The sequence below is a fragment of the Zingiber officinale genome, chromosome 6A (assembly GCF_018446385.1).
Source record: "Zingiber officinale cultivar Zhangliang chromosome 6A, Zo_v1.1, whole genome shotgun sequence".
NCBI classification, from domain to species: Eukaryota; Viridiplantae; Streptophyta; class Magnoliopsida; order Zingiberales; family Zingiberaceae; genus Zingiber; species Zingiber officinale.
This window is the reverse complement of record NC_055997.1, coordinates 41,772,575-41,798,193: the sequence shown is the minus strand read 5'-3', so window position 1 is coordinate 41,798,193 and position 25,619 is coordinate 41,772,575.

Genomic DNA, 25,619 nt, shown 5'->3' with positions numbered 1-25,619 from the left:
AGCATCACATACATTAGACTTCCTACAGCCGAAGCATAAGGAACTGCCTTCATGTCCTCTATTTCCTTTGATGTTTTAGGAGACATCTCTTTAGATAAAGGTACTCCATGTCTAAAAGGTAGAAAACCTTTCTTGTAGTTTTGCATGCTAAAACGAGCTAGGATAGTATCGATGTATGAAGCTTGGGATAAGCACAACATCATTTTCTTGCGATCCCTTATTACTTTGATCCCAAGAATATGTCCACATTCTCCCAAGTCCTTCATATCAAACTGCTTGGACATCCATACCCTTACGTCTGATAATACTTTAACATTATTACCAATGAGCAAAATGTTATCTACGTATAGTACAAGAAATACCACTACGTTTCCGTCACTTTTCTTGTATACACAAGACTCATCCGGACACTAAATGAATCCATAAGACTGGATCACTCCATCAAACTGGATGTTCCAAAATCTTGAAGGTTGCTTCAGTCCATAAATGGACCGATTGAGCTTACATACAAAAAGTTCTTTGTCCTTCTCAATGAATCTCTCTGGTTTCTTCATATAGATGTTTTCTTCAAGATTTCCGTTAAGGAAAGTTGTCTTGACATTCATTTGTCAAACCTCATAATCTATGTGAGCAGCAATAGACAAAAGAATCTGGATAGACTTAAGCATGACTACCGGTGAAAAAGTTTCCTCATAATCGATTCCCTCTTTCTGAGCATACCCCTTCACAACAAGCCTCGCTTTAAAGGTTTCCACCTTCCCGTCTATTCCTCTTTTCCTTTTGTAGACCCATTTACATCTAATAGCTTTACACCATTTGGTGGTTCTACAAGCTGCCAGACCTGATTAGAATGCATAGATTCTATTTCAGAGTTCATTGCACTTTGTTAAGATGTTGCATCTTTATCTTGGAGTGCTTCATCATATGTCCAGGGATCAACTTCATGTTCACCAGGGATCAAGTCCGAAGATTCTTCCAAAAACATGAATATATCAGGTTGCCTAACAACCCTCCCACTACGATGAGACACTACCTATAAATGTACATCATTTGTGACACGTGTTGCAGTTACTTGTGGTTATTGGTTGCTACTCGGAAAACCTAATGGTTCCACTGTACAAAAATTTTGTACAAAGGTCTGAACCTTTTCTAGCTACCATGTGTTCTTTTAAATTAAACTCGGATCGCCTGCGGAACTTAACACGTTTGATCCTAAGTTTTAATTTATTTGTTCTTTTAGGTTTAGACTTGGATCTCCTGCGGAACTTAACACGTTCGATCCAAATCACCTAGGTTATTAATTCCATTAAATATTAATTTCCAAAAATGGCTTCCAGGACTGCATGGCGAGGCACATGGCCTTCTTGGATATGGGAACAACCACCACCGCCTAGACAAAGCCTTTTAAGGAAAGCTAATATTTAATTTCCTTAAATAACTTTAGGTCAACCAAAAAGAACAATCAAATCACTAGGAAAAGAAAAATAAAAGAACACAACATCGAAAACTAATTCGAAATACTAGAATCGCATGCCTCTTGTATTTGGTATTTTTACAAAGAAATAAAACTAGTATAATGCGGAAATTAAATACTAATATACCTTTTCTTTTGCAAACAAAAACCTCTAGGTCTTCTACCGTATTCCTCTTCTAATCTCGGACGTTGTGTGGGCAACGATCTTCTGAGACGAGAACCACCAAGGCACCTTCTTCTTCCTTCCTTCAAGTTTCGGCCAAGCATATCTTCTAAAGGATGAAGAATTTATTTTCACCAACCAAGCTCCAAGGGATGCAAGCTTTCTCTCCTTCTTCCTCAAGCTAGATCCGGCCACCTCCTCCAAGCTCCAAGAGATAAAGGATTTCGGCCACACAAGAGGAAGAGAGAAAAGGAGAAGGGTCGGCCACACCAAGGAAGAAAAGAGGGAGAAAATAGAATAGAGTCTTTCACCTATGAAGGCACCTCTACCCCCTCTTTTATAATCCTTGGTCTTGGCAAATAAGGAAATTTTAATAAAAACTTCCTTAATTCTTTTGCCATGAAAAGGAAAATTTAATTAATTAAAAATTAATTTTATTTTCTCAATTCATATGGTCGGCCACCATAAGCTATAAACAAGGAGAGTTTTAATTAATTAAAACTTCCTAACTTGTCTCCAGAAATTTATAAAAATTTCTCCAATAATTTTAATCCCTTCATGGTTAGTAAAAAGGAAATTTTATAAATTAAAATCTTTCTTTTAAACATGTGGATAAAAAGAAAGTTATCTCTAAAAATTAAAATTTCTTTTAATCTACAAATAAGGAAATATATCAAATCTTTTCTTAATCTCTTATAGAAACTTATAAAAGAGAATATTTAATTTTTAAACTCTCTTTTAAATCATGAACATGGTTAAAAAGGAAAGTTTTCTTAAAATTTAAAATCCACCTTTTAATCAATAAATAAGGAAAGATTTCAAATTTTAAACTCTCTTTTAAACATGTAGATGATTTACAAATAAGGAAAGTTTTTACCAAAAATTAAAACCATCCTTTTAATCTACAAATAAGGAAAGAGATTAATCTCTTCTCTTAATCTTTTGTAGAATGCTATAAAAGGACATTTTTAATTTTTAAACTCTCTTTTAAAACCATGATATCCACATAAAAAATAATTTTAATAAAAATCCTTTTTAATATTCTAGTAGTCGGGCACCTAAGCTTGGGACCCAAGCTTTGGCCAGCCACCAACTTGGCTCATCCACTTGGTCTTGGCCGGCCCTAGCTTGGGTTCCAAGCTAGCTTGGCCGACCCCATTGGATGAGTAAGAAGGTGGGTATGTGGTGGGTATAAATCTCTATATACAAGAGGCTACGATAGGGACCGAGAGGAGGAATTGGTTTTGGTCTCCCGATGAAATTAAGCTTCCCGTGTTCGCCCCGAACACACAACTTAATTTCATCAATAATAATTCATTCCACTAAAGAACTATTATTGAACTACCGCACCAATCCCAAATTACATTTTGGGCTCCTTCTTATTATGAGTGTGTTAGTCTCCCTATGTTTAAGATGTCAAATATCCACTAATTAAGTGAGTTATTGACAACTCATTTAATTAATATCTTAGTCCAAGAGTAGTACCACTCAACCTTATCGTCATGTTGGACTAAGTCCACCTGCAGGGTTTAACATGACAATCCTTATGAGCTCCTCTTGGGGACATTCTCAACCTAGATTACTAGGACACAGTTTCCTTCTATAATCAACAACACACACTATAAGTGATATCATTTCCCAACTTATCGGGCTTATTGATTTATCAAACTAAATCTCACCCATTGATAAATTAAAGAAATAAATATCAAATATATGTGCTTGTTATTATATTAGGATTAAGAGCACACACTTCCATAATAACTGAGGTTTTTGTTCCTTTATAAAGTCAGTATAAAAGAAACGACCTCTAATGGTCCTACTCAATACACTCTAAGTGTACTAGTGTAATTATATAGTTAAGATAAATTAATACCTAATTACACTACGACCTTCCAATGGTTTGTTCCTTTCCATCTTGGTCGTGAGCTACTGTTTATAATTTATAAGGTACTGATAACATGATTTTCTGTGTGTGACACCACACACCATGTTATCTACAATATAAATTAATTAAACAACTACATTTATCATAAATGTAGACATTTGACCAATGTGATTCTTATTTCTAGATAAATGTTTATACCAAAAGCTAGGTTTTTAGTATACATCCTAACAGTGGTATCTCATCTTGTACCATTGGTACTAAAATAGAAGTGTCCTCTCTTATTTCCCCAAGAATAATTTTACTCATGGGCTTGTGGTTCATTACATAGTCCTCTTGTAAAAATTGGGCATTGGTGCTAACAATGACTTTCTGATCTTTAGGACTATAAAACAAACCACCTTTCGTTTCTCTAGGATATTCCACGAACAAGCGAACTTCTGTATGTGACTCCAACTTATCAGCGTCTCCCTTCAACACATGTGCTGGACTACCCCAAATCTTAATGTGTTTCAAACTAGGCTTACTTCATTCTATAATTTTGTGAGAGTAAAGGGTGCTGACTTAGAAGGTACCAAGTTCAGAATCTACACTGTCATTTCCAGAGCATATCCCCAAAATGAATTTGGTAATTCTAATAACTTATCATTAATCTAACCATTTCCATAAGAGTTATATTCCTTCGTTCCGCCACACCATTCTGTTAGGGTGTACCAGGTGTAGGCAATTGGGATTAAATCCCGACCTCTGATAAGTAACTCCTAAACTCTCCTAAGAGGTACTCTCCACCACGATCAGATCATAGTGTCTTGATACTTTTATCATAACATTTCTCCACATCAGCCTTATACTCTTTGAACTTATCAAAGCACTCAGACTTGCGGTGCATCAAGTAAATGTACCCATATCTCGAATAGTCGTCTATAAAAGAGACAAAATATTTGAAACCACCTCTTGCCTGGATAGTCATAGGTCCACACAAATCATAATAAACCAATTCCAACACTTCTTTGGCTCTATACCCTTGCTCTTAAAAGGTCTTTTGGTCATTTTTCCTTCTAAGCAAGACTCGCATGTCAGAAAGTTTTCCACTACCAATGAACCCAAAGGTCCATCGGCTATTAATCTTTGAATCCTACTTAAGTTAATATAACCCAACCTTAGATGTCAAAGATATGTTTGGTTCGTTTCCGAAGGTTGCTTTTCTTATTAGAATTAGAAGATGTGTTATTAATTTCCATTTGTTGCATCTTGGGAGTTATTGGATTAAGAGTATACAAATTGCCAACCAATGTACCAGAACAGATAATCACCATATTTTTCTTGACAACCACTTTGTCATAAAAAAAAATAGAATATTCATTCATAAATAATTTAGAAACTGAAATTAAGTTTTTTCTAAAACATAGTACATAAAGATAATTTTTCAAAATCAAAGTTTTATTCCTATCAAAAGATAAATAAACATCTCCTACTGCAACAACTGCCACTCTTGTAGCATTGCCCATATAGACGGTGATCTCCCCTTCATGTAGTCGTCTGGTTTCCTGGAACCCCTGTAATGAATTGCAATCATGATCAGTGGCTCCCGTTGTTAGGACCAAAAGTAGCTAGAGGGGGGGGGGGGGTGAATAGCTCGTCGCGTTCGCTCGGTGCTCTTCGTTGCTTGTTTCTTCTTGGATGTGCAGCGGAAAATACAGAAACAAACACAAACACGCTAACACTAGGATTTTACTTGGTATCCACCTCACAAGAGGTGACTAATCCAAGGATCCACACCAACGCACACACCCTCCACTATGAATAACACTCCTTTATGGTAACTACCAAAGGCGGAGAAGCCCTACAACACTCTCAATACAAGAAGAAGAAAGGAAAATACAAGTTAAGCAAAAGCTTACAAGATGTGCCGTAAAAACCCTAACCCTAACTTCTTCCTCTTGCAATAGATCCGCCTCTTGACTTGGAAAGCCTCCAAGAACCTTCAAGAACTGGCGATCACGTGCTTGTAGAGAGCTGTGGAGGAGCTGGAATGAATCTGAGAAGAGCTCGTAAAGAGATACCGAAGACCACGCTCGCCTGCGGCTTTAAACCCGACGCAACGGTCGGATCCCGATCGATTCGAATGTTCCGAATCGATCGGGGAGGCTTTGGATCGATCCACGGACGATCGAGCTGCTTCGCGCAAGAAGCGCTGGATCGATCCACGGATCGATCCAGCCCTTATCGCGGCGAAGATCGCCCGATCGATCGGCCGATCGATCGGGACCTCGGATCGATCCACGGATCGATCCGAGCTTCGCTCGGAAGAATCTAGATCGATCCACTGATCGATCCACAGCCTGGATCGATCCACGGATCGATCCAGCACTTGGTTTTTGCCCAAAACCAAGTTCCAAACCTCCCTAACCAACATCCGGTCAACCTTGACCTGTTGGTACATCATGCCTCGCATCTGGTCACTCCCTTGACCTGCCAGGACTCCCCACCAAGTGTCCGGTCAATCCCTTTGACCCACTTGGACTTTTACTCGTCGTGCCAAGTATCCGGTCACTCCATTGACCTACTTGGACTTCCACCAGATGTCTGGTCAACCTTGACCCATCTGGACTTCCTTCCTTGCCAAGTATCCAGTCAATCCTTTGACCTACTTGGACTTCCCAGCACCAGATGTCCGATCATCCTTATCCATCCGGTAACCTTGACCTGTTTCCATCACCTAGCATCTTCACTCACTTGACCTACCAGCTTCCCACACTAGATTTCCGATCATCCTTGATCCATCTGGATTTTCCCTTGCCTGGCTTCACTCACCAGGGCTTTCACCTAGCTTCACTCACTAGGGTTTTCCATCTGCCTAGCTTCACTCACTAGGACTTTCTTCTGCCTGGCTTCACTCACCAGGACTTTTCTTCTGCCTGGCTTCACTCACCAGGACTTTCATTTTGCCTAACATCCCAGTTAGGACTTCCCAGTCAAGTATCCAGTCAACCTTGACCTACTTGACTCTTCTTCAATCAATATCTTATTGTCAAACATCTAAACCCAAACCAAGACTCAGCTTGGTTACCCAGGTCAACCTTGACCTGAGGGATATTGCACCAACAATCTCCCCCTTTTTGATGTTTGACAATACCACAATAACACTTACAATCCCATATGTAAGTTAGGCTAATCCCATAGCCTCCTTCTTCATGCCACTAGGTAATGAAAGCATAAATTAAGCTCTTCATTCTCCCCCTTAGAGGGCAAACTCCCTCTAGGTAATGAAAGCCTAACTTACTCCCTTTCATGAGTCCTTTCATTCTCCCCCTATGACCTTCCCATAGGTAATGAAGGACTAAGCTTAACCATACATTCTCCCCCTATTGGCACACATCAACCCATCGTTGGACACACATCAACCGATGCTCCAATTCTGGGCACACTCCAACAAATCCATTTGTTGAAGACTCTCCCCCTGAAGAGTTGCTCATCGTTGTTCACAACATCACTCGTTGTGATCAACACGATAATGAAGGTCCCATACCCTTCATTTATCCTTAACTTCTCCCTCAATGTAGACAACTACCCAACCTTGAGCATTATCTACCACATGAGTGTCCACTTGAAATAATGAGGATATCCACTTCCCATTTCTCCCCATTTCAAGTTTAAATGCTCAACCTTGAGCAAATTCACAACAGAAGGTTAACCACCTTCCAAGGTTCATGAAAAATAATTTTCATGTCTTTAAAGAGTCCCTCCCCCTAAAGACATGGTGGTAACTTCTGTCATTGCACCAACAATGACTTGGAATCCCTAAACCATTAGGAAACCCAAATGTGAAAGTTTTGAGGTTCAAATATTCAAAATTTGAAACAACCTCAACCTAAACTTCTACTTAGTCTTCGTTAACCAATCCATCCTTGTTTTCAACATGAAAACACCCTTTGTATGTATACAAATGTATTTAAGGGGTTTGGAATGGTTACCTAGACTCAAAGAGGTTCAAAGATGCTGAAATCAGGCCTTCCCAGCCAAAATCAGCAACTTGGATCGATTGGAGTTGGGATCCAATCGATTGAACCAACCGAATCGATCCACTGATCGATTCAGTATGTGTGGATCGATCCACTGATCGATCCGCGAGCTTCTGCTCGCGAGATTTACCTTCTGAATCGATCCACGGATCGATTCAGGAACTCCAATCGATCCATGGATCGATCGGAGTTCTGATAGTTGCTGAAATTCCATTTCAGTCAACTTCAGAAACCCCTAGAAAATTCTACAAAAATCTAAAAATCATGAAATTTCGTGTAGACATTATTTAGGGCATACTTAATCATGGAAAAATAGCTTTCTATGAAAATACTTTATATTTTCAAAGATTGACACAAACTTGAAAACTTGCAAAAACTTTAGCATTTTCTTCAAGTTTGTGTCTAACTATTCAATGGTGATTACTATCAAAAGATAGCCTTCACCAAACTTTTCCAAAAATATTTTAAAAACATTTTCAAAACCAATATCCCATCATGTTCCTTGGGCATAATGCACATGACTTGTACATTAGCTTTCCCAATGATGGGAAAACACATAACTATGTGTTTTGATGAACTTAAAACTCAAAAGAATGCACTAAATCAACATCTTGAGTTTTGTTCATCATCCTAACATCTCACTTGTATCTAATGTGCACTGAAACACATACAAGTCATCTTATAGGTCTTTGTGAGATGTAAGATTTTGGTTTTGCCCTATTCTAGGGATCATGCATATCTATCTAGGCATTTTGAGAGGTAGACATCCACAAAGGATGTTACTTGTTGATTTACTTGTTAAACAAATGTCACTTGTTTATTCCACTTGTTGTAAACAAATGCCACTTGTTTAACTAATGCCATATGTCCTTAATTTTTAAGGAAATAAACATAATGCATGATAATGTTATGGCATACATCAAAATAAAATAGCTTTCAAAAGAAAGATTCCTATAACTACATGATGTATGTATGGCATGACATGGTATTTTGTATTTTTCATGATAAGTCATGAATGCAAAATACAAATAAGATAAAATATGATGTCATGGCATATTATGAGCAAACAATCATGGCATGGTTTAGCATAAATAAAATATACCTAGATTACCTATCTAAGTATCGTTAATCTTAGCTAATCCTAAAACTTAAACCCTAGATTGCCCAAAGTGCTTCAAGAGAGTGCCAAAACCTAAATGGGCATTTCTAATTCTCTTGATTAATTTATGCCAATTGAAATTAAGCTTATCCTCAAATGTTGGCATATTCCATTTTTCCTCAAGAGTAATTACATAAATCAAGGCCCGGAGTGCCTTAAAATTTATAAGAGAATACCAAAATCCCAACTTGGGATTTCTCTAGGTTTTCCCAATTTATGCCTTTTTAAGATAAAATCAATTTTCCACCATTAGGCACATTTTACTCTTTCAAGGAGTAAATAATAATTCCATTTCATTTTCAAAGGTTAACAAAAACCTTGAAAATGCTCCTTGAGTGTCAATTTCCTCAAAGTTGGGTTAACTACCCTTCTAATCAGAGTTGACACTCTCTAACCCATCTATGGGGTAGAGAAGATGCTCCTAGGAACCCAACACCTATTGGTGCTCCTTGGATGCTCTAGGTACTCACTAGGGATAACTTCCCTAGATACCTTCCTAGTAACCTTGTTGAGCTTCTTAGAAGCCTTGGTCACATTTTCTAGGTCAACTCTAGGGATAGCCTCTCTTGTGACCTTGTTAGTGACTTTCTTAGACTTCTTAGAAGTCTTAGTCACTTTGGTTGCAAAGATACTTCTAGGGATATCTTCCCTTGTATCTTGGACTTGACCTCTAGACTTAGGGTTTGTTCCATAGCTATATGAAACCCTATGATAACTAGGCACATCCTTTTTAGCTTTGGGTTTGTATCCCAAACCTCTATGACCATTGGATGACCTTTGTGCTCCTAGACCTAGGCTATGCTCATTTTGGCCTAATAAGATATTTTCCATCCTTCTTAGGGTCTTTTCCATTTTATCAAGTCTTGACCTCAAGACTTGATTTTCCATCACTAAGTCCTTAGTTTTTGGTTTTCCATTAAGTCCATGAGCATTTTTGTTTCTAGGCTTGTAGCTACAATCCTTAGAGTTCTTGCCTAGACTTTTACCTACATTCCTAGCCTTAGGTGTAGTAGTTTTGGCATGTAGGGCCACATGCTTTTCCTTAAAGCCCTCATGCTTCCTATTCTTATGGTAAATCGCATTAAAATGATAAAAATTAGAACTATCATGCTTTTTACCATAATGTAAAGGAGTAGGCTCAATAAATGTTACCTTCTTCTTTACCTTGGAGGCTCCCCCTTGACTAATGCCTCCTTGAGCCTTGACCATCTTCTTCCCCTTGAGGCATTGACTCCGGTAATGCCCCTTTTGATTGCAAGAGAAGCATATGATATGCTTCTTGCTCTTCTTTGTTCCGGGAATGGTCTCCTCGGGCTTCTCCTTGCCCTTTTGCGTCACTTGACCCTTCTTCTTGGCCAAGTTGGGACACTTGCTCTTGTAGTGCCCACTTTCCCTACACTCAAAACATATTATATGATTTTTATTTTTAATTGAAACATTTATACCTTCTTGTGTAGGGATGACACTTGCTCCTCCATTTGCTATTTCTTGAATTTCGGAGGTGGCACCATCTTCTTCTTCTTCACTTGACCCGGATGTAGAAGCTTCTCCTTCTTCTTGATCCGGCGTCACCAAGGATTGCTCCCCCTCAATCCTAGAGGTGGAGGCTTCATCATCTTGAACATGAAACAAGGAGTATGCTCCTCCTTGTTCCCTTCGTTGCATTCCCTTGAGGATGAAGCTTCTTGGATTTCCTCTTCTTGAGGTTAAGCATCTCTCAACCTCGGAGTCCTCCTCTTGGTCTTGCTCCAAAGAGTCACCCTCTCTGGATTCTTCATGATCTTGTACAGTGGAGGGATCTCTTCATGAAGCTTGGCCAATTTGCTCCATAGCTCCTTTGCATCTTCAAACTCTCCAATTTTGCAAAGGATGGTGCTTGGCAATAAATTGACCAAAAGCTTGGTCACTTTGTCATTTGCCTCGCACCTTTGGACTTGCTCCGGGCTCCATTTGCTTTTCTTTAGAACTTTGCCCTTTGAATTTCTTGGAGCCTTGAAGCCTTCCATTAGAGCAAACCATTGCTCTATCTCCATCATAAGAAAATTTTCGATTCTTGATTTCCAAGAATCGAAACTCGTAGAAGTGTATGGTGGAGCCACCCTTGTGTCAAATCCAAGCCCATCTTGGAATTGCATCTTGAAGTTGAGCTTGATAAAGTCTTGAACTTGAAGAATTTGCTCCAACTTCTTCACCCTCTATCTTTTCTTGATATGTTTGCCCCTTCCGGCGGTGATTCCGGTGAAGAGCGGCCTTGCTCTGATACCACTTGTTAGGACCAAAAGTAGCTAGAGGGGGGGGGTGAATAGCTCGTCGCGTTCGCTCGGTGCTCTTCGTTGCTTGTTTCTTCTTGGATGTGCAGCGGAAAATACAGAAACAAACACAAACACGCTAACACTAGGATTTTACTTGGTATCCACCTCACAAGAGGTGACTAATCCAAGGATCCACACCAACGCACACACCCTCCACTATGAATAACACTCCTTTATGGTAACTACCAAAGGCGGAGAAGCCCTACAACACTCTCAATACAAGAAGAAGAAAGGAAAATACAAGTTAAGCAAAAGCTTACAAGATGTGCCGTAAAAACCCTAACCCTAACTTCTTCCTCTTGCAATAGATCCGCCTCTTGACTTGGAAAGCCTCCAAGAACCTTCAAGAACTGGCGATCACGTGCTTGTAGAGAGCTGTGGAGGAGCTGGAATGAATCTGAGAAGAGCTCGTAAAGAGATACCGAAGACCACGCTCGCCTGCGGCTTTAAACCCGACGCAACGGTCGGATCCCGATCGATTCGAATGTTCCGAATCGATCGGGGAGGCTTTGGATCGATCCACGGATCGATCCAGAGCGCCTCTGTGCTCAGGAAACGCGCCTGGATCGATCCACGGATCGATCCAGCGCTTATCGCGCGAAGCAGCATCGTCCCGATCGATCGGCTGATCGATCCAGAAGCTTTTCTGGTCGCTGGGAAGAATCTAGATCGATCCACTGATCGATCCACAGCCTGGATCGATCCACGGATCGATCCAGCACTTGGTTTTTGCCCAAAACCAAGTTCCAAACCTCCCTAACCAACATCCGGTCAACCTTGACCTGTTGGTACATCATGCCTCGCATCTGGTCACTCCCTTGACCTGCCAGGACTCCCCACCAAGTGTCCGGTCAATCCCTTTGACCCACTTGGACTTTTACTCGTCGTGCCAAGTATCCGGTCACTCCATTGACCTACTTGGACTTCCACCAGATGTCTGGTCAACCTTGACCCATCTGGACTTCCTTCCTTGCCAAGTATCCAGTCAATCCTTTGACCTACTTGGACTTCCCAGCACCAGATGTCCGATCATCCTTGATCCATCTGGATTTTCCCTTGCCTGGCTTCACTCACCAGGGATTTCACCTAGCTTCACTCACTAGGGTTTTCCATCTGCCTAGCTTCACTCACTAGGACTTTCTTCTGCCTGGCTTCACTCACCAGGACTTTCACCTGGCTTCACTCACCAGGGCTTTCACCTAGCTTCACTCACTAGGGTTTTCCATCTGCCTAGCTTCACTCACTAGAACTTTCTTCTGCCTGGCTTCACTCACCAGGACTTTTCTTCTGCCTGGCTTCACTCACCAGGACTTTCATTTTGCCTAACATCCCAGTTAGGACTTCCCAGTCAAGTATCCAGTCAACCTTGACCTACTTGACTCTTCTTCAATCAATATCTTATTGTCAAACATCTAAACCCAAACCAAGACTCAGCTTGGTTACCCAGGTCAACCTTGACCTGAGGGATATTGCACCAACACCCGTATCTACACATCAGGTACCGGTAGATAACACCGCTAATCATGTTTCAACAACTAATGAATAAGATATACCTTTATTGTTCTCCTTTTTGCGAGGACAGTCCACCTTTCAATGTCCAGACTGCTTGCATGTGAAGCACTTGCCTTTCGGCTTTTTCACACCTGCCTGCGGCCCAGTCCCTTGAGGTCGAATCACTTTCTTTGTCGAACCAACTTGTTTCTTCTTCTTTTTTCCTCCTTTTGACTTAGAGGCAGAAACGTTTTCAGCAATGTGAACTTGAGAACTTTGACGAAATAGTCCTTCTGCCACTTGGAGTTCTATCAGAAGTTCTGCCAACGAATAAATCCTTTTGTTCATGTTGTAATTCAGGCGGAACTGCTTAAAACTTTTGGGCAGCGTTTGGAGAATGATATCAACCTGGGTTTCCCCATCGATTTCAGCTCCAAGGACTTCCATCTCATTCAAATGAGCTATCATCTTGAGGATATAATTGTTGGATTTTTCGGGCCGCGAAAACCGCTTTTCGTGTCGCGGAAACCCCGAATCACCCAAAGCCGTAGATCCGTGCAAAGAAAAATCGAACGAAAATACGAGTACGAGTTTCAAAGACTCTAGATCTACACTAGATGAGAGTTATACCTCCGAAGCGTGCCCTTTCGTGTTCCCGCTCGTCCAAGGAATTGCCGGATCTCTAGAGTATCAAAGTAGATACTCCTATAGAAGTATCCACACGAACACGTAGATGGAGAAAACACACAAAAGGTGTGCTAGCACCTTGTGTGGTCACGGCAAGAGGAGGAGAGGGAGAGAGCTTTCTTGAGGAGGAAGAAGAAGAAGTAATGCCTTGAATAAAATCAAATTTCATTCACAACTTTTGTGTGGTCGGCCACTCCATGGAGTGTAACTCCCATTCCACATTAATCACAATTAATGTGAAGCCATTAAGAGGTGTTGTGTAACTCCTATGATGTGGCACATCATGAAGATGTGGACCATTACCATTGGTCCACATCTTGCCACCTCATAATGATGTGGAAAATGAGTAACCTCCACTCATTTAATGTGGCTAACCCACATTAAATGCAATGGAGGCTTGTAACCTCCATGAGGTGGCAAAGCAAGATGATGTGGAACAACACTATTGGTCCACATCTTGCCACCTCACTCATGATGTGGTAAAGAGTCAAGTCAAACTTGACTCTTCCTCTTCCTCTCTAGTCAAGTCAAACTTGACTCAATCTCTCTCATGGTTGATCTAATCTAACCATTTGATTCAAGCCAACTTAATATAATGAAACTAATTCATTAAATTAAATTGATCTAATGAGTCATAATCTAAATTAGACTCATTAAATACATGAATCAACTTGAGTCTAACTCAATTAGCCCAATTTGGATTACTCTTAATCCAATTTGATTCATCAAATGAATCTAATCCTCTTGGTTCATCGTATGAACAAAATCTCCATCTAATTGTCCTTAGTGTGTGACCCTATAGGTTCTTGTAACGTTGGCAATGCCCCTAAACTCATTTAGGAGCATAAGTAATGAGCGGTATCTAGCAACACATCATTACTACCCAAGTTACAAGAATGTTGAGATCCAACACCACCTTGTGACTACTAATTGTGATTCCTCACAATATGTGACATTGTCCTTCTATCCTAGACATCTAGATTGATCAATGTGAGGCATAGGCCGTGTCATCCTCTAATCAATCTAAATCTTGAACTCCAAGTAGACTCACTCAATCAAATGAGCTCAACATCTCATGTTGACTCACTTGGGAATGGTCATGCACTTCGTGGTCTAACTCTATCAAGAATATTGATGTCGCTCCCGTCATATGGGAGGGATAGATCCCATCTACATCACTCACATCCCTATGCATAGTTTGTTACATACCCAGTAATCGTCTTTATAGTCCACCCTGTTACGGGTGATGTTTGACGAAACCAAAGTACATAACTCCTTATGTAGGGATCCATGGTGACTTCAGGTCAAAGGACTAATAGTCATACTAATAGCCACATGAGAAAGTATATGACACTCATATAACGATCCATGATACTTTCTCATGGCGGGTCATTCAGTATACATTCTCTAATGCATACCCATGTGTCAACTTGATATCTCTATATCCATGACTTGTGAGATCAAGTCATCGAGCTGACCTACATGCTAGTCTTATTGTATTAACATTGTCCCTGAATGTTAATACTCGACTATGAATGATTTAGAGTAGTGTTCCCTATATCATCTCACTATCGATTCAACCAATCGATTGATATAGGTAAGAACCTTTTACTCAAGGACGTTACTATACTTATTTTATCTGGCACTAATACAAATAAGCATAATAACCAAAAACCAAATGCCTTAATATATATACAAGAATATGATATACATGAGTCCATACAATCATCAAATGATTGGCTCTAGGGCTCTAACTAACAATCTCCCACTAGCACTAGTGCCAATCAGTATAGGCTCTAATGCCTAATGACCTAGTGTGACCATCATGCTTTCTCTGTGCCAAAGCCTTGGTCAAGGGATCTGTGATGTTAGCCTCTGTAGGTACTCTGCAAATCTCCACATCTCCTCTATCGATAATCTCTCGAATGAGATGGAAACGTTGTAGAACTGCTGTGAACTCTGCCAGTTCATAGCACTACCATTCAAGCAAAACACAAACCTCGACTGTGATCTTTAATCATCCTGATCGGTCTGGAAGCTGGCATCATTGTAACCCTTTACAGTTAGCTCATCATTGCCTCCATATATCAAGAAATATTCTTTAGTCCTTCATAAGTACTTAAGAATATTCTTGACCGCTATCCAGTGACTTTCACCTGGATCTGACTGGTATCTGCTCATCATGCTCAAAGCATACGAGACATCAGGTCGAGTACATAGCATGGCGTACATGATCGATCCTATGGCTGAGGTATAAGGGATCTGATCCATGCGGTCTCTCTCCTCTCTAGAAGAGGGACCTTGAGTGTTCGAAAGACTCACGCGATGTGACATCGGAAGAAATCCCTTCTTGGAGTTCTGCATGGCAAACCGTAGGAGTACCTTGTCAATGTATGTACTCTGACTTAGGCCAAGCAATCTCTTAGATCTATCTCTATAGATCTATATCCCAAGAATGCGGGATGCCTCACCTAAGTCCTTCATTGAGAAGCAACTCCCTAGCCAGGTCTTGACAGATTGAAGCATAGGGATGTCCTTCCCAATGAGTAGTATGTCATCCACATACAATATGAGGAAGACAACTATATCCCCTACAACCTCTTGTAGACACAAGGCTCATCTTCGTTCTTGATGAAACCAAACTGTTTGATTGCATCATCGAATTGAAGATTCCAGCTCCGAGAAGCTTGCTTTAGTCCATAAATGGACCTATGTAGCTTGCATACTCTGCTAGTATGCTGTGGATCTACAAAACTCTCATAGATAAGTCCATCCATGTCAGTCTTTCTCTTAAAGACCCACTTACACCCAATGGGTTTTACCCCTTCAGGTGGATCAACCAAAATCCACACTTGGTTGGTGTACATGGATTCCATCTCGGATCTTATGGCCTCTAGCCATTTCTCGGAATCTGGTCTCATCACAGCTTCCTGATAGGTGGTAGGCTCATCCTCTATGAGCACAATGTCATCATGGTCAGACAAGAGAAATGAGTATCTCTCAGGCTGACGACGTACCTTATCAGACTTGCGAAGAGGTATGTCTACTTGAACTGGTTGTTGTTCCTCAACTCCTTGTGGAACAACATCATCCACAACACTTTGTGGTTCCAGTTCAATTTCCATCGAGGCTTCAGTGCTAGTATTCGCATATTGAACTTCTCCAAGATCGAACGTGCTCCCACTAGTCTTTCTAGAAACAAAGTCCCTTTCTAGAAAGACCCCAGTCTTTGCCACAACTACCTTGTGGTGACTAAGAATGTAGAAGTAATATCCCTTAGTTTCCTTGGGATATCCGATGAAATAGCACTTGTCGGATTTGGGTCCTAATTTGTCTGAGACTTGACGTCATACGTAGGCCTCACAGCCCCAAATCCTCATGAAAGACACCTGGGCATCTCTCCCAGTCCATATCCTATATGGTGTCTTTATCACGGCCTTGGATGGAACTCGGTTGAGAAAGAAAGCTGCCGTGTCTAGAGCATAGCCCCAAAGGTATGTCGGAAGATCTGTGTGACTCATCATAGATCGTACCATATCTAACAGGGTACGATTCCTCCTTTCGGATACACCATTCCACTGTGGTGTTCCAGGAGGAGTGAGTTGGGATAGAATCCCACACTCAGCTAAATAGTCACGAAACTCATGGCTTAAGTATTTACCACCTCGATCTGATCGAAGTATCTTAATACTCTTGCCAAGCTGGTTCTGTACTTCATTCTTGAATTCTTTGAACTTTTCAAAGGATTCAGACTTATGTGTCATCAAGTACACATAACCATATCTACTGAAGTCATCAGCAAATGTGATGAAGTATCTATAACCGCCTCTAGCAGCGACATTGAAAGGGTCACATACATCACTATGTACGAGTCCTAACAAATCAGTCGCTCTCTCGCTGTGCCCACTAAAGGGAGTCTTGGTCATCTTGCCTCGTAGGCATGACTCGCATATCTCATATGATTCAAAATCAAATGAGTTCAGCAAACCATCCTTATGGAGCTGGGATAAGCGCTTGTCATTTATATGACTTAAGCGACAGTGCCAGAGATAGGTTTGGTTCAAGTCATTTGACTTGAACCTCTTGGTACTAATGTTATAGATAGGGCTCTCAAGGTCTAGAATATAGAGTCCGTTTATTAGTGGTGCACTACAATAGAACATATCTTTTAAATAAACAGAACAATATTTGTCTTTTATTATAAAAGAGTATCCTTTCTTGTCTAAACAAGAAACTGAACCTATGTTCTTAGTAAGAGCAGGCACATAACAACAATCATCTAAATCTAGTACAAGCCCAGAGGGCAGAGATAGCTGATAAGTTCCTACAGCAACAGTAGCAACCCGTGCTCCATTGCCTACTCGTAGGTCCACCTCTCCCTTTGCCATGCTCTGCTATTTCTTAGCGCCTGCACATCAGTACAAATGTGAGAAGCACATCCAGTATCTAATACCCATGATGTAGAAATAGATAGATTGACTTCTATAACATATATACCTGAAGTGGAAGTCTCACTTCGCTTCTTCTTAAGATACTCCAAGTATACCTTGCAGTTCCTCTTCCAGTGTCCGGTCTGACCGCAGTGGAAGCAGGTAGCATCCTTGGCGACCCCTCCTTTAGGCTTCAGTGCCTTGCCTTTGCCCTTGGTTTGGGACTTTCCCTTACCTTTGGGCTTGCCCTTGCCCTTGTGCTTCTGGACCATCAGAATGGGCTTAACCTTCTTAAGGTTAATCTCAGCAGTTAGTAACATACTAAGTAGCTCGGGCAGTGGCTTGTCAATCTCGTTCATGTTATAGTTGAGAACGAATTGACTATAGCTATCCGGCAAGGACTGCAAGATCAAGTCAGTGGCCAGCTCTTGGCCAAGTGGGAACCCCAGTCTTTGTAGGTTCTCTATGTACCCAATCATCTTGAGTACATAAGGACCTACAGGAGCCCCGTCTGACAGTGCCTTAGAGATCTCAAATCTCTCATGCCTCGCTTGTCCCTGATATAGTTGGCGAAGATGCTCAACCATATCGTAAGCGCCCATCAACTCGTGTTGCTTCTGAAGCTCAGATTTCATGGTCGCGAGCATTAGATAGGACACATCTAATGTGTCGTCTTGATGCTTCTTGTAATCATCTTTGTCTGCTCGCGGGGCATTGGCAGGAGGAGCCTCCGGAATGGGCTGCTCCAGAACGTACAATTTACGTTCCTGGGTGAGAACTATTCTCAAGTTCCTGTACCAGTACAGGAAATTCGCTCCGTTGAGCTTGTCCTTCTCAAGGACAGATCGCAGGGAGAAGGAATTCGTGTTCGACGTCATGGTTATCTACAACAGAAAATTTGCAGAAATAAATATCATATTCTTTTAAAATCATTTAATTAGGCCTTTAACTAAATGATGCTCCCACTGAATACTATAATTCATGTGGGACAAGATCCACATCATACTAACCCTTGAGTTAGCTTTGGCTAATACGCCTAAGGCTTAGTATGATCGGTAGGTAACGATTACCAATTACATCTCTATGCAACTCTTGTTTATAGGATCAAGATCCATATTTATATTAAAACTCGAGTTAGCTTTGGCTAATACGCCCGAGAGTTAATATAAACGTGATTTTGTCCTACCTTTCCAACTATTGGAAGAATGCCTATAGTTGACTCGATCCAACCGAGTAACTAGGAATACTCAATCTAATTGAGCTTGTATTCACCCATGCATTGATAGGCGGGACCAAGATTGTCCCTCCGTACCCTACCAAGATAATATGTATTGCTCTGCTTTGGCAGATTCAACAATACATGTGATCGAGGTAGTGATAGGTATCACGGCACGGTTAGGCATTAGAGTTGAGTCGATTGAGATCTAATCTAATCGAAAAGGATACATCTTGTGCACGACTTAGATCTAATCTAATCGCAAGGGTGCATCATGTGCACGACTTAGATCTAATCTAATCGTAAGGCACTAATTAATTAACTATTTATTAAATATGCATTACATACACAAGCAATTAATTAATCTATTTGTGATTTAGTCATGGCCCTACTACGATCTTCTCAAGCCAATGAGAAGATCGATTGGTCAACCTAGGGTCAACAGCTTCTCCAAGCTCCTCCCTTTGACCACCTTGTGTTGCTCGTGCCCGCCTCGGAACTCCGTCTCGTGTGGACCCTCCACCGCTCCAATTTGTACATTACAATTTGAAACTCGAGTTACATTCGAGTCTAAATCTAATTTACAACAAGAATATAAGAGAAGGCACGACGCGCAGGTCGCGAATATAATACAACACTCGCAAACACATAACGGCACGCAGGCCGTATTATGAATTACAACACAATCCAATCATATTGGGTTTTTGGGCCATGACTATCACAAAATTAATATATAATTCAAAATTATATATTTTTTCATAATTTTCTGTAATTTTAAAATTAATTTTTACAATTTTTACGAGTAAAATTTCCCGGCGGACCCGTTTAGCGGTTTCGGGCGCAATCGCGGAACGGATCCCCTTGCGGGGCCAGGGGCAGCGCCCCTACCCGCGATCTAACCATCGCGAGGGTTCCTTTGCGATCCAACAACGCCTAAACCCGCTGTCCCAAAACGATTTGGGCCGAGACATTGCCGTTTCGGAAAAATCTTCCCGGCGGGTTCGTTTTTAGCGATTTCGGGTGCAACCGCGGAGCAAATCCCCTTGCGGGGTTAGGGCAGTACCCCTACCCGCGATCTAACAATCGCGAGTTGCTCCTAAGCGATCTAATGGCACCCAAGCCCGCTGTCCCCAAAATTTTTGGGGGCGAAACGAAGCCGTTTTGGAAAAATCTTTCCGGTAGCCGAAGCCTACAAGTGCCGAGACACTTGTGCTTCGCTTCTATGAAAAATTACCCATAAAAACTCGAAAATCATAATTTTACAGAAAATTATAGAAACTTTAGTTTTCATAAAACCAAAAACAAACTCGTACAAGCCTTGCACGTGGCTCTGATACCACTGTTGGGTTTTTTCGGGCCGCGAAAACTGCTTTTCGCGTCGCGGAAACCCCGAATCACCCAAAGCCGTAGATCCGTGCAAAGAAAAACTGAACGAAAATACGAGTACGAGTTTCAAAGACTCTAGATCTACACTAGATGAGAGTTATACCTTCGAAGCGTGCCCTTTCGTGTTCCCGCTCATCCAAGAAATTGCCGGATCTCTAGAGTATCAAAGTAGATACTCCTCTAGAAGTATCCACACGAACACGTAGATGGAGAAAACACACAAAAGGTGTGCTAGCACCTTGTGTGGTCACGGCAAGAGGAGGAGAGGGAGAGAGCTTTCTTGAGGAAGAAGAAGAAGAAGTAATGCCTTGAATAAAATCAAATTTCATTCACAACTTTTGTGTGGCCAGCCACTCCATGGAGTGTAACTCCCATTCCACATTAATCACAATTAATGTGAAGCCATTAAGAGGTGTTGTGTAACTCCTATGATGTGGACCATTACCATTGGTCCACATCTTGCCACCTCATAATGATGTGGCAAATGAGTAACCTCCACTCATTTAATGTGGCCAACCCACATTAAATGCAATGGAGGCTTGTAACCTCCATGAGGTGGCAAAGCAAGATGATGTGGAACAACACTATTGGTCCACATCTTGCCACCTCACTCATGATGTGGTAAAGAGTCAAGTCAAATTTGACTCTTCCTCTTCCTCTTCCTCTCTAGTCAAGTCAAACTTAACTCAATCTCTCTCATGGTTGATCTAATCTAACCATTTGATTCAAGCCAACTTAATATAATGAAACTAATTCATTAAATTAAATTGATCTAATGAGTCATAATCTAAATTAGACTCATTAAATACATGAATCAACTTGAGTCTAACTCAATTAGCCCAATTTGGATTACTCTTAATCCAATTTGATTCATCAAATGAATCTAATCCTCTTGGTTCATCGTATGAACCAAATCTCCATCTAATTGTCCTTAGTGTGTGACCCTATAGGTTCTTGTAACGTTGGCAATGCCCCTAAACTCATTTAGGAGCATAAGTAATGAGCGGTATCTAGCAACACATCATTACTACCCAAGTTACAAGAATGTTGAGATCCAACATCACCTTGTGACTACTAATTGTGATTCCTCACAATATGTGACATTGTCCTTCTATCCTAGACATCTAGATTGATCAATGTGAGGCATAGACCATGTCATCCTCTAATCAATCTAAATCTTGAACTCCAAGTAGACTCACTCAATCAAATAAGCTCAACATCTCATGTTGACTTACTTGGGCATGGCCATGCACTTCGTGGTCTAACTCTATCAAGAATATTGATGTCGCTCCCGTCATATGGGAGGGATAGATCTCATCTACATCACTCACATCCCTATGCATAGTTTGTTACATACCCAGTAATCGCCTTTATAGTCCACCCTATTACGGGTGACATTTGACGAAACCAAAGTACATAACTCCTTATGTAGGGATCCATGGTGACTTCAGGTCAAAGGACTAATAGTCATACTAATAGCCACATGAGAAAGTATATGACACTCATATAACGATCCATGATACTTTCTCATGGCGGGTCATTCAGTATACATTCTCTAATGCATACCCATGTGTCAACTTGATATCTCTATATCCATGACTTGTGAGATCAAGTCATCGAGCTGACCTACATGCTAGTCTTATTGTATTAACATTGTCCCTGAATGTTAATACTCGACTAGGAATGATTTAGAGTAGTGTTCCCTATATCATCTCACTATCAATTCAATCAATCGATTGATATAGGTAAGAACCTTTTACTCAAGGACGTTACTATACTTATTTTATCTGGCACTAATACAAATAAGCATAATAACCAAAAACCAAATGCCTTAATATATATACAAGAATATGATATACATGAGTCCATACAATCATCAAATGATTGGCTCTAGGGCTCTAACTAACAATAATCCCTCACGAGTGTCCCCTCAGTTATGGTGGTCGTTATTAAGTTTCTCATAGCCTCCTGCCTGGCAGCCCGATTCTGGTGTCTGAAGAGTTCCTTGAGATTGAGCATCATATCATAGGCAGTGGGTAGGGTTTGATGCTGATGTTACAACACATTTGATATAGAAGCCAAAATGTAACACCAGGTCATCTTATCTGCCTTGACCCATTTCCTATGTCTCTCTATTTCTTCTTCACTAGAATCCTTATCAGGCACGCTAGGACAGACCTCAAGAAGTACAAACTTGTATTCTTCAGCAGTTAAGACAATGTCCAAGTTCCGTTTCCAATCAATATAATTTGGACCAGTAAGTTTATTTTCTTTTAAAATAACAACAAAAGGATTGAAAGCCATTTTGAAATCCTGAGAATCACAAAATAAAATATTTGGTCAAAACTTTAGAATTTAAAATAATATTGATTCCTCAAACAATATAATTTAAATTCACCAACACCTCAAAACACCATGAATTTCATATACCACGATAGTGTGGACGTATACTAATTCAAATATTTATAAGAGGAAGTTTTACTCATTAATTTTATTATCTTATCAGCCTAACTTTATGGCAAATAAAATTAATAGTTGGTTCATCTTCGGTCACACAAATAATAGCAGTGACTCCGATGGGGAGGATACTATTAAATGCGCCTAAGTGTATACCATTACTTGATACTTAGCCCATTAATTAGGAGTGTGCCCATTCAGATGTAGAAGATCACACATACCTAAATAATTTCCTATAATCATCCATAGAGGAAGTTTGATCTAGTGATCCGCAAACAAACTCATCCGATAATCATCCATGAAGGAAGTTTGATCTAGTTTGAATGCATCACTTGCAAACCAGTAATGGAGACCGTGAAATTTATTTAAATAATCCTTCTCCCACTTAGTTATTTAAATTGAGGAATTTTAGCATGCACACATATCACAGCACATAGTATCACAGCATCACAACACATAAAAATAGCATATAAAGGCAATAAATATGAAAATAAAATTTTCAACTATTATGGTCTCATCCATCGATGTCCTCCAATATGTGTCTCATCCATCACTGTCCTCCAATATGCCGCCAATGGATTAATTCGTCGCGTCTATCTCGCTTCCTTCTTCACTGCGCCTCCAGTCCTTAAAATAACACCACGTATAGAAAGGATACAAGCCACAACAAAAAGAAATAAAAAGTTACATTTATTGATCCTATATTCCACAAAGGAATTTACATGTAATCTAGATCAAACAGAATAAAAAAAATAATAATACAACGACTGACCGTATTTAATTATTACAGTCATGCACACAAAACAACCTCAACATACCTGAGGGTTCAAATCATACACAAACACACAAAGCCATAATAGTTGGGCATAGGACGCCTACAACCACAGAGTTAATCTTTCTTGCACATCCTACTATTATCCGGCCTAGACTTATACATGAGCAATGCATAATTTAACCGAAAACCAATCACACAGAACCAGAAAACTCGCTCTGATATCACTTGAAGGCACTGGAATTCCGTTCTGTTTCAATTTCTCTGTACAAAAATTGTACAAGTACAGAACTTTTCCTAGCAACCCGCATGTTCAATCAGACATATGTTTGATCAATCAAGCAAGTTCTTGATGAATCAAAACACACCTTGATTGAAGTACAATATTGTTGGCTTCTTGTGTTGGTATTCAAAATCGATACAAAGAAAACTAAACTAATTACGTAGCGGAATTAAAGAACAAGTTGTACCTTTCCTTTGTAGCTAAAGACCTCTTAATCTTCTACTGTATTCCTCTCCTCTTCTTGGACGTCGTGTGGGCGACGATCTACCAAGACAACAAACATCCTTCCCTTTATTTCTCCAAATCGCCGACCACCAAGAGAGGCTCTAGGATAGGGTGCCTTCTTCTCTTCTTCCTTCTCCTCTTCTTCTTCTTCTCAAAGCCACCGCCCACCAAGGAACCTAAGTAAGGGCCGCCGACCCCTAGCAAGGAAAGGGAAGGCGCCGACCCTAAGCAAGGTGGAGGAGGCGCTGACCCTTAGCAAGGTGGAGGAGGCACCGACCCTTAGCAAGGTGGAGGAGGAGCCGACCCTAGGAAAAGAGAGGAGGTGGCACTGACCTTAGGAAAAGAGAAAGTGGCACCGACCCTAGGAGGAAGAGGTGGCGCCGAAACTAAAACCAACTTAGATGGGTGGATGCGAGGCTTTATATAGAGGCTACAACAGGGACCTAGAGGAGGAATTAGTTTAGACCTCCTGATGGGCTTGGGCTTCCTGTGTTCGGCCTGAACACCCAACTCAAGTCCATCAATAATAACTCATATCATTAAAGTGTTATTATTGAACTACCGTACCAATCTCATATTATAATATGCGCTCTTTCTTATCAAGATTGTGTTAATCTCCCTGTGTTTAAGATATCATATGTCTGTTAATTAAATGAGTTACTGACAACTCAATTAATTAACATCTGATTCTAAGAATAGTACCACTCAACTTTATTATCATGTCAGACTAAGTCCACCTGGAGGGTTTACATGATAGTCCTTATGAGTTCCTCAAGGGGACATCATCAACCTAAATAATTAGGGCACAGATTCCTTCTATGATCAACAAAACACCATATAAACAGTACTATTTTCCAACTCATCAGACCTATTGATTTAATGAATAAATCTCACCCATTGTTAAGTTAAATAAATAAATATTAAGTATACGTGCTTGTTATTATATAGGGATTAAGAGGATGCACATCCATAATAACGGAGGTTCTGTTCTTTTATTTATTCAGTACAAATCGAACAACCTCAAACGATCCTGCTCAATACACACAAAGTGTACTAGTGTAATTTTATAATAAAGACAGACTAATACCAAATTACACTATAACCGTTCCAATGGTTTATCCCAATCCATCTTAATTGTGAGCTACTATTTATAATTTATAAGGAATCGATAACATGATCTTCTGTGTGACACCACACACCATGTTATCTACAATATAAATTAAATAGACAATTGCATTGACATATATATAAATATAAAATACAAACATTTGACCAAAGTGATTCTCATTTCAAAATATTTCAAAACAGATGTTCATACAAAAGCTAAGCTTATAGTATACATCCCAACAGTGAAATTAAGTCATCCGTTGACCTATATTCTAGTTTCAACGCATGAATATTGTCCTTGCATATTAATGCTTGACTAGGAATAGTTAAGAGTAGTGTTCCATGTATATCTACAATATCTCACTATCAATTCAACCAATTGATATGTTGTATATAAGAACCTACTACCCAAGGATATTATTATACTTATTCAATCGGCACTGAACTGAAATAAATATAATAACCAACTTTGTCTTTTATTAATAATGATATATGATACAAAATGAGCCCTTTACAATCATCGCATAATTGGTCTAGGGTTAATACTAACAAT